A 14,548-nucleotide genomic window follows, 5' to 3' on the forward strand; every position below is an offset into this window, starting at 1 on the left:
ATGGTATGATTGTTGTTCGTCCTATGGACTAAAGCCATCCGGTTTATTTAGACATCGGAGAGGGCTAGGGTTACACAGAGTCGGTTACAATGGTAGGAGATCTACATATCCGTATTGCCAAGCTTGCCTTCCACGCCAAGGAAAGTCCCATCCGGACACGGGACGAAGTCTTCAATCTTGTATCTTCATAGTCTTGGAGTCCGGCCGATGATGATAGTTCGGCTATCCGGACACCCCCTAGTCCAGGACTCCCTCAGTAGCCCCTGAACCAGGCTTCAATGACGACGAGTCCGGCGCGCATATTGTCTTCGGCATTGCAAGGCGGGTTCCTTCTCCGAATAATTTATAGAAGATTGTGAACACCAGGATAGTGTCCGGCTCTGCAAAATAAATTCCACATACCACCGTAGAGAGAATAATATTTACACAAGTTCAATCTGCTGACGTATTTGGTGGCGTGACGTCACACCACTACCAAGCCTTTACTCGAATTGTTTTTATTGTACCACCTCAGCGCGTTTTAGCGAAGCGGTTTCCTTGGCACGTCTTGTCGAAGCAGAGATCGTGTTCCCCTTATTCCGGGATTCCCATCAATACGGACGTGGGTAACCCAACCGCGCCATTGATTGCGGCGCTTGGGAGATAAGCGAGTTTTATCAGGCCGGTGGGGACGCATGTTTTCGTCCGCCCATATAAGGGGATAAAGATCCAACCCTTTTACCTACGCCTTCTTCCTCCTTGGCTTATCCATCTCCGCGAACTCGAGCTCCAGCGCCCAAGTCCGCACATCTCACCTCAACCTTCTCCAACTATGTCCGGAGCGGGAGGCAAGTGGATGGCCTCCTCCGTTACGGAGGGGCACATCCAGAAGCTGCGCAGCGCCGGATATCTGTCCAGCGACATCGCGCACCGGCTCCCCGACGAGGGAGAGCTCATCCCCACCCCCAGGCCCCATGAGAGGGTAGTATTTCTTTCCCATTTCCTCCGCGGACTGGGCTTCCCACTCCATCCCTTTGTCTGGGGGCTCATGTTCTACTACGGCTTGGATTTCCATGATCTGGCCCCGAATTTCATCCTCAACATCTCGGCGTTTATCGTCGTGTGTGAGGCCTTCCTCTGCATCCAGCCCCACTTCGGCTTGTGGCTCAAGACCTTCAGTGTCAAGCCGAAGGTTGTGAAGGGCAGCCAAGCGGAGTGCGGAGGCGCCATGGTGGGCAAGATGCCCAACGTTACTTGGCTCGAGGGCACCTTCGTGGAAACCATTAAGGGGTGGCAATCGGGGTGGTTTTACATCACCGAGCCGCGTGACCCTGAATGGGCAGCGGCCCCCGAATTCAGATCTGGCATCCCCATACGGCTCACCTCCTGGAAAGAGAGTGGCCGGACATGGGGTGATTCGGAGGAGCTGACCGGACTTCAAGCCTGCATCCAAAAGCTAGTGAACAAGAAGCTCAAGCTTGTCAACGTAGTCCAGGTCATGCTCATCCGCCGGATTCTCCCGTGCCAACAACGGGACTTCAATATGTGGGAGTTTGATCCGGTGCAGCACCAGACTTTGAGCGGGCTCTTCGACACTACGTACGAAGAGGCTTGGAGGGTGCTGTTTAAGGGCGCCGAGGCTCCCGCATCCGCTACCGAAGATCGCGGATTCAGCTCGCAGCGTCCGGCTAGCGAGGTAAGCGATTTTCCCCTTTACGGGACACTTGTTTTCCATAGTTTGACTCTATGCAGGATCTAAACTCCCCCTCCTTTGACAGGACTGGCTGAAGAAGGCTGAACAGACTATCTGTCCAGCCCCATTGCCAGAGGACCCAGCGGACGCCCGCTTAACGGGGTTGCTGGCTCTGGCACCCCATGTGGTGCCGGAGAAGAAGGCCAAGAAGAAGGCCACGGGCACTCAGAAGAGTTCCCATTTTCAGGTGTCATCGGATGATGACTCCGAGGCAGACTCCTCCCACAAAGGCGAGGAGGAGAAGAAGGAGGCCTCTCCCCCAGCGGGGGGAGGGAAGAAAAGGAAGGCCTCCCCAACGAGGGAGGCCGAAGGGTCCAAGAAGGGAAGGACTCTTCCCCCGGACTGCTCTGCCAACGCCGGCGATGACGACGAGGATTGGCCTCCAAGGGCCAAGCCCCTGGCGAGATCGTAAGTATCCGGATTCCCGAATAACTTCATGATTTTTCTTTTTCGCCACATGGTGTCCTTCTAATGCCGCATACAACCCTGCAGTCCGCCCAAGGATGATCTTCCCGCTTCGTCGAGCGGGTCCTTGGGTGCGTCGGATATGGATTCCCTTCCGACCGCCTCCACCCCCCGTGATGCGGACGATGCCGAGGTGGGATCCCGGGAAGGGACCCGCCAGGAGGAGGAGGCCCCGGAGGTGCCGCAGGGCAACCTCCCGGACTTTGCACCGGACTCCGCCCCGGAACCCGTAGTGGCTCCGGAGTCCGGCGGGCGGCCCCTTCGTAAGAAGGGCAAGACCGTGACGCCGGCAGCCTCCGTCCAACCGGAGGCGCCGGATAGCTTGCTGGAGGCGCTCAACGGCGCCTCCATCAAAGAGGAACACCGCACTTCATGAGTGCGGTGATTCAGAAGGTTCAGCTCGCCAAGAGCGGGCTGACCGAAGCCTGCAGCAGCCTTCTAACAGGCTTTGAGGTAAGAATTTTGATATATGTAAAATAGTACCGCATAGACAGTAGCCCCTGATGCTCGGTTCGGTATTCGGAAAGAAAAGCCGGACTGAGGATCTAAAAAGATATATGCATGAGTCATAAAAAATATGTCAATATGGGATTGCAGGCTGTGCTGCTGACCTCTGCCGCCCTGACTGCGGAGGTCAATACTTTGAAGCAAAGCCTCGAGCGGTCCGAGAACGAGCTCGGTCGTGCCAATAAGCAGCTCGAGGACAAGGAAGGTGAGTAACACCTTATTAAAATTGTACCTTACAGAAAAGGATTTGGTTGCAAGAAGAATGACAAGGATAACATGGGTATTGCAGGGTCCACGAACGAGGTGGCGACCCTGAAGGAGGCGGTGTCCGCGGCCGAGCGTAATGCGGCCGCGGAGCGCACCAAGCGAGAGAAGCAGGAGGCGCGGGTGGTGGAGGTACAACAAGAGCTCCAGGCTCTCGTGGAAAAACATGAGAGTCTGGAGCGTGACTCGAAGACTCGAGAGTCCGAGCTTGCATCGGCTCTTGAGAGTGCCAAAGCCGCTAAGGCCGAAGCCTACAAGGCCCTCCAGGAAATCGAGGCGTTGAAGAAAATAGCAGCGGGTAAGGCATTTTTCATGCAAAGTAAGCATGTGAGTGTGAATTACCTATCACTTACCCGAATTCGGAGCTCTCCAGGAGCGTTCGCAGATCTGCCCCGCAGCGTGTCCGATGCTGCCGCTTTCTATAGGGCCGAGGAGGGGAGCTCGACGGAGAAGGTCTTCTGGTCTCAGTATGCTGAGGCCGGACATCCGGTGCCCCTTAGCGACCAGCTGAAGCAGCTGGTCGAGCTCCACAAGGTGGCCGAACAGGCCATGAAGGGCCTCATAGTTCGGCTGTGGCCTAAGGAGGCCATGCCTGGGAGCTACTTCGGCCTGGTGCGGCGGCTGGTGGATGCGTGTCCATGGGTTGAAGTCATCAAGCACTCCTGCCTGCATTGAAGGTGCCCGTCGGGCCCTTGCCCGCGCAAAGGTGCACTGGGGCAAGATGGATGCTCAGAAGCTTGTGACGGACGCGCCACCGCTGGGCAAGGAGTATCGCACGCCCGAGATGTATTATAAGAGTGTCCTGAAGGGTGCCCGCATTATTGCGGGTGAGTGCTCCAAAGATGTAATATTTGAGTAGACTTGCATTTTGTTATCCTGTGCGCTAAAAACTTTGTTCATATGCGCTAAGCAACGCTTGTTAATTTAAAATATTACCTTCTGTGCGGCTGTTTATCAAATCTGAGAGATGGCAAGTCGTCGGCTTCAGCCCCCATGCCACGAGTGCTGGGGTGTTCGGGATAAATTTGAGCACTCTTGTTCCCATTTTTGGGTCCATCTAGGGAGGCGCTCAACACAACGAACAAGGCAACCGGACTTATAATGCTTGAACACTCTCACTTAGCCATAGAATTCTATAATTTTAAATTTCGGCGAAGCCCCTAGTGTTCGGAAGGCCGAATTTGGGGCGCTATCCACGCCTGGGCCGGACAAAGCCGGCTCCTCGCTCTAAGCGGCATAAGTCTTTAGGGACTCGCAAAAAACCTCTCGAACAGCGACCGGCTCTCGCCTCATCATGACGGTCAGTTTTAGCTTTCTCCACTGAGGCGCTCGCCCAGCTCAACTGGGGCGCAATCGCAGTGGTTCTCCCAGTGCTACCTTAGCCGATACAACGGAACATAAGGTACCAAAACATGGGAGCCGGGCAAACCCAACTATTGACCCAAGACATGATTCGGAGCCGATGCATATAATGCTATAAGTTCGGGGTGCCGCACTTGTGAAAGTGTTCGGACTTATCACACCATGATGCGGGAAACATAAGCCCCTGGTGTATTTAGCCGTACCAAAGTGTACGGATGCAACATGTCATAATGAACATATGTATAAGAAAGAAATGCAATTATAAGCAAAAAGGTGCTGCATTGTTTATTCAAGAAATACTGCTGTGAATGCAGAACGATACAAATGGTGCGATAAGCAAGGGATGGGACTATTAAACATGTCCCCCTCCAGGGGTAGGCTGCGGAATGGTGTATAAAACAGATTTAATGCTCGTAATGGAGACCACCTGGATATTCGTCGTAGCCTTTCTCCTTCCCTGGCTGTTGCATCGTGAGTTCGGCAGGTCTGCTGCCGGACAGGGCCTCTGATGAACGGAGTCCTGTGGGTAAAAAAAGAAAAAGAGAAAGAAAAAAGAACGACACACTTGAGAGCCCCTGGTGTGGTTAAGCCGCATTCTGGGCCTATCGTGGTCGTGCCCCTCCCCTATGCCCATGGTATCTCCAGAGCGTAATGATGTACGCGAAGGACCTGTCTTGAAATTTTGCAGGGGCTGGGGTTGGGGCCGCACTGCTACGCGTGCTCGGAACGTGCCAGGTGGTCTTGTTGTAGGTTACTCCGGGCGCGTTTAGCCGTGTCCGGTCGCTTAACGGCCGGACTCGAGAATTGCCTTAAGAGGCTGCACTGTACTTCTGCCGCGAGAGCCGCTGTATGTTCCTCCGTTCGGAGAGAGCGTTCAGTGTTTCCGTTGACCGTGATGACTCCTCGAGGGCCTGGCATCTTGAGCTTGAGGTATGCGTAGTGCGGCACCGCGTTGAACTTTGCAAACGCGGTACGTCCGAGCAGAGCATGATAGCCGCTGCGGAACGGAACTATGTCGAAGATTAACTCCTCGCTTCGGAAGTTATCCGGGGATCCGAAGACCACTTCCAGTGTAACTGAGCCTGTACAATTGGCTTCTACACCTGGTATGACGCCTTTAAGGGTCGTCTTGGTAGGTTTAATCCTTGAGGGGTCTATGCCCATTTTGCGCACTGTATCCTGATAAAGCAGGTTCAGGCTGCTGCCGCCGTCCATCAGGACTCTGGTGAGGTGAAATCCATCGACAATTGGGTCTAAAACCAATGCGGCGAATCCGCCATGGCGGATGCTGGTGGGGTGGTCCCTTCGATCAAAAGTGATCGGGCAGGAGGACCATGGATTGAACTTCGGGGCAACTGGCTCCATCGCGTATACATCCCTGAGTGCACGCTTCCGCTCCCTTTTGGGTATGTGGGTTGCGTATATCATGTTCACCGTCCGCACTTGTGGGGGGAAACCCTTCTGTCCTCTATTGTTCGGCGGTCGGGTCTCTTCCTCGTCATCGCTATGCAGCCCCTTGTCGTTGTTTTCGGCAATTAACTTGCCTGCCTGCTTGAATACCCAACAGTCCCTGTTGGTGTGGTTAGCTGGCTTTTCGGGGGTGCCGTGTATCTGGCACGAGCGGTCGAGTATTCGGTCCAAATTGGACGGACCCGGAGTAGTTCTTTTGAATGGCTTTTTCCGCTGACCGGGTTTAGAGCCTCTGAATCCGGCATTGACTGCCGTATCCTCACTATTGTCGCCGTTAATGCGGCGTTTGTTTTTGTTGCGACGCGACCTGCCATTGCGGTCCTTGATATCCGGACTGCCAGAATTTTTGCTGAGGTTGTTGCTGCGGGCTAGCCAGCTGTCCTCACCCGCGCAGAAGCGGGTCATGAGTGATGTGAGGGCTGCCATGGATTTCGGCTTTTCTTGTCCTAGGTGCCGGGCAAGCCACTCGTCGCGGATGTTATGTTTGAAGGCCGCGAGGGCCTCCGCATCCGGACAGTCGACGATTTGATTTTTCTTAGTTAGGAACCGTGTCCAGAATTGTCTGGCCGATTCGTCTGGCTGCTGAATTATATGGCTTAGGTCGTCAGCGTCTGGTGGTCGCACATACGTGCCTTGGAAGTTATCGAGGAATGCGGCTTCCAGGTCTTCCCAACTCCCAATTGACTCTGCTGGCAAGCTGTTAAGCCAATGCCGGGCTGGTCCTTTAAGCTTGAGTGGGAGGTATTTGATGGCGTGAAGATCATCACCGCGGGCCATGTGGATATGAAGGAGATAGTCTTCGATCCAAACCGCGGGGTCTGTTGTGCCATCATAAGATTCAATATTCACGGGTTTAAACCCTTCGGGGATTTGATGATCCATTACTTCATCTGTGAAGCATAGTGGGTGTGCGGCGCCTCTGTATTGGGCGATATCACGACGAAGTTCAAGAGAGCTTTGTCTACTGTGTTCGGCCCGGCCGGACTTACTGTGTCCGGCGCGACGGTTGTCGTCACGTATCATGGGGCGCCCACGCGATCCATAGATCGATCTTGATTGTCTTGCCTTATCCTCCAATATATCTCGCAAGTCCAGAGCGTTCCCCTGTGGCCTTGTGCTTTTCGAGCGATGCCGGGGTACGGTTCTAGTGGAGGGCCTAGAGGCCTCTCTGTCGCGGCCACGGGGTGGTCGGTCAGCCGTATTGTCTGCTGGTGATGCAGGTTCATATGCCTCCTCCTCTAATCGGGGGAGCAGCTTGCGTTTAGGGTAGCTTTTGGAGGGGCGTTCGAGCTCATGCTCTTCGGCCGCAAGGACTTCAGTCCATCTGTCGGCTAGCAGATCTTGATCAGCTCTAAGCTGCTGCTGCTTTTTCTTGAGGCTGTTTGCCGTGGCCATAAGCCTGCGTTTAAAACGCTCTTGTTCGACGGGATCCTCAGGCACGACGAATTCGTCGTCGTCGAGGCTTGCCTCGTCTCCGGAGGGAGGCATGTAATCCTCTACCTCTTCGTCTGCCGCTCTCTCATGAGGGCTGGCGTCTCCGTCCTCCTGTGCTGAATCTTGCTGGAGGGGGTTGTCTTCGGCACTGTCTGGGGTGTTATTATCTCCGGTGCCGGAATCTCCATTCTTGCTGTGGCGGGATTTAGAGCGGCGCCGCTGACGCCGGCGCTTGGGCTGTTTCTTGGAGGGGTCATCCTCCGCTGTTCCTTCGCCATTCCCATCCTTTGGGATATCCACCATGTATATGTCATATGATGAGGTGGCTTTCCAGTGCCCAGTAGGCGCTGGTTCTTGGTCGTCTCCGGCATCGTCGTCCATACCGTCGATGTCTTCGGAGTCGAAGTCTAGCATGTCGGTTAGATCGTCGACAGTGGCTACTAAGTGGGTGGTGGGTGGGCTTTGAATTTCTTCGTCGTCCGCATCCCAACCGTCCTGACCGCAGTCCGGCCAGGGCTCTCCTGATAACGAGAGATACTTTAGCGAACTCAAGATGTCGCCGAAAGGTGAGTGTTGAAAGATGTCCGCAGCGGTGAACTCCATGATCGGCGCCCAATCGGATTCGATTGGAGGGGGCGCGGGAGGTTCGGAGTCCGGCGAGGAGTCCGGCACCTCGGAGTCACGAGCTTCATGAGGGACAAGGTCAGTGTTCGGCTCCATCGCCGTAGAGGTTGCAGCCCCCGAGGCGGTGTCTAGCCACCCGTCCTCGATCTGCGCAGCCGGCTCCGAATTGAGGATCGGAGCGGACTCGTGTGCGGCCTCCAGGGCACTGTCCGGCTGCAGAGCTAAATCATGCCCATCGTGACAGTGCGGCGCGCTCGGCTGTGGCTCGAATCCATCGAAGATCAAGTCTCCGCGGATGTCAGCCGTGAAGTTCAAACTTCCAAATCTGACCTGACGGCCAGGGGCGTAGCTTTCGATCTGCTCCAGATGGCCAAGGGAATTGGCCCGCAGTGCAAAGCCGCCGAATACGAAGATCTGTCCGGGGAGAAAGGTCTCACCCTGGACTGCGTCGTTGTTGATGATCGAAGAAGCCATCGAGCCTATCGGTGATGACACAGAGGAACTCTCAATGAAAGCACCAATGTCGGTGTCAAAACCGGCGGATCTCGGGTAGGGGGTCCCGAACTGTGCGTCTAGGCGGATGGTAACAGGAGACAAGGGACACGATGTTTTACCCAGGTTTGGGCCCTCTTGATGGAGGTAAAACCCTACGTCCTGCTTGATTGATATTGATGATGTGGGTATTACAAGAGTAGATCTACCACGAGATCAAGGAGGCTAAACCCTAGAAGCTAGCCTATGGTATGATTGTTGTTCGTCCTATGGACTAAAGCCATCCGGTTTATATAGACACCGGAGAGGGCTAGGGTTACACAGAGTCAGTTACAATGGTAGGAGATCTACATATCCGTATTGCCAAGCTTGCCTTCCACGCCAAGGAAAGTCCCATCCGGACACAGGACGAAGTCGTCAATCTTGTATCTTCATAGTCTTGGAGTCCGGCCGATGATGATAGTTCGGCTATCTGGACACCCCCTAGTCTAGGACTCCCTCAGACGCCCTACTAAGCAGATCCTTCAGCCCCTCCGCCGGCGCGCAAGAGGGTGCCGGACTAGTCTGATGACCTTTCCCAGGGTTCGGACTTGAAAAAACCCTCCGGGACGATACCTCGGGGTCACCAGCCTCGTGAGACGGTGGAACAAGAAGAGGCGTTTCGCTCTCTATCATCTCTGGACGAAGATCCCCTGAAGATGAGCTCTGCTGAGAAGGGTTGAGATCCGAACTGCAAAATAATGTTTCAGTTATTTTCCTCAGGAATAAAACATGAATGTGATTCATTATGGAACCTCTCCCTTCACTTACGCCTCGGGGGAGAGCGGGTCCCCTTTAGGGGGCGATTCGGCTAGGGTGTTCTTCGATGCGGAACCCTTTGACGAAGATTTCTTTCCCCGTTTTGAGGTTATCACCTCCGGGTCTTCAGAGGCAGTCCTTTTCTTTCCCTGGTCGGGAGAATTTTCGATTCTTCCCTTCCTAATGGCCTCCTTCGTGGAGGCGGTAGCTCCTTGGTTCCCCCCTTCGCCTTCCGCCAATGGCGCGGCCTCCAGCATCCTGGTTAGCATGGGATTCGATACGGTCGCGGGCAGGGGGGCTGGACACCTGATAAGCTTCGCCTTCGCTATCCACTCCTGTTCAAAGGGCAACTCTGTTAAAGGGTAGATTTGATAAAAATATGGATGGTGTGTTCGAATATGGGGCTACTTACTTTAGCATCCGGGCGGTTGCAGCTTAGACCTGCGTCCTCGGACAAATCTAGACACCTTGCTTGTGATCCGAAGAACAATTTGTACATCTCCATGGGTGTCATTCCCATGAAATGTTGTAGGACTCGTGGTCCCTCCGGATTGAACTCCCACAGGCGGAGAGGTCGACGTTTGCAGGGCAGTCTGCGGAGAATCACCATGACTTGCGCCACTACGGTCAGATTGAAATCTCTTTCTAGAAGATCTCGAATATGGCTCTGCAGCAGAGGCACGTCTTTTGGCGGCCCCCAGATAAGTCTTTCATTAACCCATGACGCCAGCCATGGTGGGGGGCCCGAGCGAAAAGTAGGCGGTGCCACCCATGTGGTGCCCCTAGGGGCTGTGATGTAAAACCAGTCCCGTTGCCATAAGCCGAGCTCCTCTTGAAAAGAGCCTTCGGGCCATCGAGCATCGTCCATCTTGCTTATTATAGCCCCTCCGCACTCAGCGTGCTGCCCCTCAATCATTTTCGGTTCCACTTTGAAATTTTTTAGCCACAATCCGAAGTGAGGGGTGATATGGAGGAAGGCCTCACACACGACAATGAATGATGAGATCTGGAGGATGGACTCCGGAGCTAGGTCGTGGAACTCCAGCCCGTAGTAAAACATAAGCCCCCTCACAAAGGGATCGATCAGGAAGCCTAGTCCCCGAAGGAAGTGAGATGCGAACACCACGCTTTCACCAGGCTGGGGAGCGGGAACAGCTTGCCCTTGAGTAGGCAGTCTATGCGAGATTTCGCCGGTTAGATACCTGGCATCTCTTAGCTTTCGCACATCTTCTTCCGTAATGGAGGAAGGCATCCACCGGCCTTGAGGGTCGGAGCCGGACATCTTCGAAGGTCCGAAGCGCCTAAAACTAGAGCTTTGGGTGTTGGAACTCGAAGCGAGGGGCGGATTTGATTGGTTTAAGAACAAGGGAGCCGGGACTTGGTTCCTTTATAAAGGAGGTGAATACCAAGAGCCCTCCCTGTAACCGTTTGAGACTCCCTTTTAATTAGGGAGTCATACATAAGTCACGGTTGGGTTACCCACGCCCGTATTGATGAGAATCCCGGAATAAGGGGACATGATCTCTGCTTTGACAAGTCGTGCCAAGAAAACCGCCTCGCTAAATGCGCCAAGGTGGAACGGTAAAATGAATAAAAGCCTGACCGTGGCATGATGTCATGCCACGGAATACATCAGCAGATTCGATTGATGCAAATATTATTCTCTCTACGATGGAATGTGGGACTTATTTTGCAGAGTCGGACACTACCCTGTTGTTCAACATCTTCTATGAAATATTCGGAGGAGGAACCCGCCTTGCAATGCCGAAGAAAACTTGCGCGCCGGACTCGTCGTCATTGAAGCCTGGTTCAGGGGCTACTGAGGGAGTCCTGGATTAGGTGGTGTCCGGATGGCCGGACTAGGACCTTTGGCCGGACTCCCGGACTATGAAGATACAAGATTGAAGACTCCATCCCGTGTCCGGATGGGACTTTCCTTGGCGTGGAAGGCAAGCCTGGCGATACGATATGAAGATCTCCTCCCGTTGTAACCGACTGTGTGTAACCCTAGCCCTCTCCGGTGTCTATATAAACCGGAGAGTTTTAGTCCGTAGGACGAACAACAATCATACCATAGGATAGCTTCTAGGGTTTAGCCACTCCGATCTCGTGGTAGATTTACTCTTGTACTGCCCATATCATCAATATTAATCAAGCAGGAGTAGGGTTTTACCTCCATCGAGAGGGCCCGAACCTGGGTAAAAACACCGTGTCCCTTGTCTCCTGTTACCATCCGCCTAGACGCACAGTTCGGGACCCCCTACCCGAGATCCACCGGTTTTGACACCGACGGTGACCTTCCCTACTCTTCTCTCTTATTGCTCGGACCCTGCAATCTCTATTGCTAAGTTAGCTTCCCAAGGGTGGAACCTGGTCTTCCAGCGTTCCTTATCGCCTGTAGAGTTCGAAGATTGGCAGCGTCTTACTGCCCTCTTCCCTATGCTCTCGGCGATCAGGGATTCGATCATTTGGCCTTTGTCTACCTCTGGTCGTTTTTCGGTAAAGTCTCTCTACTCAAAGCTTGTGGGGGGCACGCCCTCTAATCATTTTCCCCAGATCTGGAAGGCTCGCACCCCCAAGGCTCGCCCTCTACTCAAAGCTTCCGGTGTCGGTTGGCTTCAGGTGATCAAATTCATAAGAGAAATGGTCTGGGTTCCCAGTTCTGTGTCCTCTGTGGTGATGTCGAGAACACGGAGCATATTTTCTTCCACTGTCACCTGGCTAAGCTCATTTGGAGCTGCATGCGGGATTGGTTAAGTGTTTCTTGGGCCCCTGCCTCCTTCACCGATTTGCGTTCTTTGGCTCATAACCTTTCTGGCATTTCGAGGCGAATCTTCTGGGTGGGCTTGGGAGCGCTTTGTTGGTTCCTTTGGACAACTAGGAACAAGTTTACTATTGAGCATGTGTTTCTAGCTAAGCCTGCTGACTGCTTATTTCAATCATGTGCTCTCCTGCAGTAGTGGAAATCATTGACTAAGGACGTCGACCATGAGGCCCTATCGGGGCTGACATCCAAAATCAGGACGACAGTGTCTCTATTATGCAGACAAGTGCAGGATGATTAAGGGATTTTGGTTGGACGCTTGCATTTCTCATAGTGGGATGATCTTCCTCCGGCCTGCGTGCCGTGTACTGGCGTGGGTGCGATGTACCAGACTTTTTTTTCCCAGTTCTGCCCTCTGTGTGGCTTGGCGTGTTTGCTACTTTCCTGTGTTGTTATTGCTACCTGCCTTATGGCTTTATTTATAAAGTCGGGCGTATGCCTTTTCTCTAAAAAAAGAGTACATATGTGGTCACCACAAGATACAAACATAGATATCTTGCAATATTGCACTAAAGACTCCCAAGTAGTAAAACGAGAACTTTACTACAGTAGAATCTTGTGCCACACTGAAATGTCATCCACCATCGTCCTCCACTGCCGCCGAGGCAAAGCTGAAGAAAGAAGGGAATTGCCATCATACAAACATCTAGAGGAGCACCTTTGCATACAAGGATGCTTTTTGGTCCAATGAACTGGACCTTGCGATGATACCGAGGCTTTGTGGCACTCGGCCGGGGTTCTTCCCCATGTCCTTTACATCCCAGCGACATCAACTTCATTCGATGTGGTCGAAGAAGAGGAACGTCGCCGCCTACTGCCATCCACTCAACCCACTGCAAGACACCAAAAAGAACCGCAATAATCGACACCAATGCAACCCGGGAGAGTGTCATGCGCCGACCATCGGACACAAATCTCACATGATCCGAAGATCGGCAAGAAGACCAAGCCACATGCTCCCCAGCATCGCTCATTAGAATGCACCGAGATGGAGGAAGAGCAGAAGCAGATTATTCCAATGCGACGCCATCCCTTCCATTGATGCAACACCTTTGAAAACAAACTACGCATATCCTATCTCCCTACCGGGGAGATACTACTAGGGTCCCCGACCACTCCCACCGCTGGAGCGGCAAACGAAGAGGACGAGGACCCAGCAACATCGTCGGCGTTGGGAGAAGGCAGGAAATCGCCTCCCGATCGCCTATGTGAAGTAGTTACGAGTCCAATTATATACTATTACCTCTTATGTGAAAAGAGGGGGTAAAAAGTACCATGTTAAAAAAATCTTCTCTGGATTTTCCAGAAAAAACGTCTTGTCTCTGCTTGTGTTGTGCTCTACTCCTGTTGCTGCTCCTACTACTATTACTACTACTACATTATCATCATCCTTTAAAACTTTCTAATTAAACACTAATCAACAATCAAATTTATGGATTAGCTCAACCATGGTATATATGTTCTGCCATAAGATTAATAGTTTAATTCATAATTAATATAACAATAATTTGCAGGTTTTGCCACCCAGAAATTCAGTGTAATCCCTCACACAACTGTTACCGGACAAACTTTGTTTTATTCCCCACTCAACATATATAGTTTTATACATAGGAGAAATTAGAGATATGATATCTCCTAATCATGTAGGGACATGTGGACATTCCTAGGGTAATTTAAGACACAAAATGACAAACAATCACACAAGCACAAGTTCGACACTGATATTCGTTAACAAGGTTGAAAGTGCAACTAATCCTTGGGTGGGTTTGGTAATTCATATATAACAACATATACCTCATTGAACTAATGTCCATTTAAGATAAATATTTTCAGGATGTTCAATGATTGGCATGGCACGAACTAGAGATGTGGAACCCTCAAAATGCTAAGGATAAGGATTGCAAAAGCTCAAGACTCTAGGTTTTTGTTTAAGTGATCCAACATCACATTGAGTCTTTAGGAAAACCAATACTATTAAAAGGGGATGAGGTGTATCTTAATGATCTAGTTTCTCAAGTGCTTAGTGATATTGCTCCAAAACCCTCGGCCACTTTCTCTATACAAATATGTCAAAACCCTATATTCCAACTTGGCCCCACCGAAATTTCCTATCCGGAGCCACTGAGTTCATCTGGACTTAGCCACAGCCAAACCCTAACAAATCGGATCCACCGATATGGATCTCAGTCCCATCGAGATGGCCTTGCCAACTCTCAGTTGCCTTGTTGCAATTATTTTGGTCTCACCGAGAATTGCAATCGGTACCACCGAGATGGCTTGCCAACTCTCTGTTGCCTTATTGCTTCACTCCAGTCCCATCGGGATGATGTAATCGGTGTCACCGAGACGAGGTTTTGTCATGGCCATTGCACGTCAGTTCATCCGAGTTGTTCCAGTAGGTCCCATCGAGATTCCTAACGTTCGTATCTTTGACAAAGATCGGTGCCACCGATTTTTCTGATCAGTGCCACCGATTTTTCTGATCGGTGCCACCGAGATGGGTCAAAAGTGTGTAATGGTTGGATTTTCTGTGGAGGTTATATATACCCCTCCACCCATTCTTCCTTAGTGAGGAG

The sequence above is a fragment of the Triticum aestivum genome, chromosome 7B, assembly GCF_018294505.1.
Source record: "Triticum aestivum cultivar Chinese Spring chromosome 7B, IWGSC CS RefSeq v2.1, whole genome shotgun sequence".
Classification (NCBI taxonomy): Eukaryota; Viridiplantae; Streptophyta; class Magnoliopsida; order Poales; family Poaceae; genus Triticum; species Triticum aestivum.